We start from the raw sequence: 1,179 nt of genomic DNA, 5'->3' as shown, positions 1-1,179 counted from the left end.
TAAAGTTTTAGCCTTGCTTAGTATTGGCTTAGATCTCTTCTTGGATTTATTTATATGCTTTTAGCCATGGTTGGGTGATTGTTGAGGAAGTAGAAGTCCCAAGTGTTTATCTTTCCAGATCTATGATCTTCATGAGCTCGTTTGGCATAAAGGTGCCAACTTTATGATCCTAAGGGCTTCCTGTATTCATTAATCCTTCTTTTGGTCACTTTTAAGCTTCTTCTAAGCATGAATAAGTGTAAAGTTGGAAACCTTACATGGCCATCTAGCCTCATATGGTCAGATCTGTATCTTGGAGTTGTGTCCTTGTCGAATAAGTGCTTAATGATTAATTCCTTACCCTTTTGAGTTTAGGGTTTGGGTTTTGAACCCATTTTGGTGGTTCTTAGGGGTAAATTTGGAAACTTTACCCTTCTTAAGACCATTTCAGTCAAGATCTGAGTGGGATAAGTTATTAGTTTCGAATATGTCAGCTTAATGGGTTGAGTTGTTTGGTCTCGGGCGAACTCGACGAGTTGGATAGCCAACTCGGCGAGCTGTTTTGGTTTTCCTCGATTCTGAGTTGGTGTGGGTCAACTCGGCAAGTTGATTAGACAACTCGACGAGTTGGACCAGTTTCTTCCCGACTTTGCGGTTGTCAGAGGAACTTGACGAGTTGTAGGATAAAACTCTACGAGTTGGTTCAACTCAGGTCCTTGACTTTGACTTTTGACTTAGTCTTTGATCAAGTTTGTCCCAATGGGTGTTTGAAGAAATCTAAATTGGAAAATATGAGCTTAGGATAAGGCCCGATTGGGATTGGGCCCAATTTGGAAAATTGGGCCATTAGTGGGCTTTCATGGATTTTGTGGTTTTGGATATTTTTGGATTTAGGGCTTGGGCCTTGGTTATGAATCTTGTTGGGCCAGGGGTAAAATGGTTATTTTACCCCAAGTATGGATTATGGATCATGGTTTGGGACCCAATTGCTAATTGGGTGATATTTTGGTATTGTTAGCTTGAGGATTTGTCTGGGCAGCAACTAAGGATTTCTTGCAGTAGGCTTCAGCATTCGAGGTGAGTCTCCTCACTGTTATATGGGTCGAAGTCACCAACGCTGACCCATTTGGTTAAAGTATTGTAGTGAGACCTGGGGGTTATGTAACGCCCGTAGATCAGGGCTAGTCAATTTAGAGACAA

Source organism: Lactuca saligna, chromosome 8, assembly GCF_052625555.1.
Source record: "Lactuca saligna cultivar CGN05327 chromosome 8, ASM5262555v1, whole genome shotgun sequence".
NCBI classification, from domain to species: domain Eukaryota; kingdom Viridiplantae; phylum Streptophyta; class Magnoliopsida; order Asterales; family Asteraceae; genus Lactuca; species Lactuca saligna.
The sequence above is the reverse complement of the archived record's forward strand: the minus strand, read 5'-3'. Positions refer to the sequence as shown.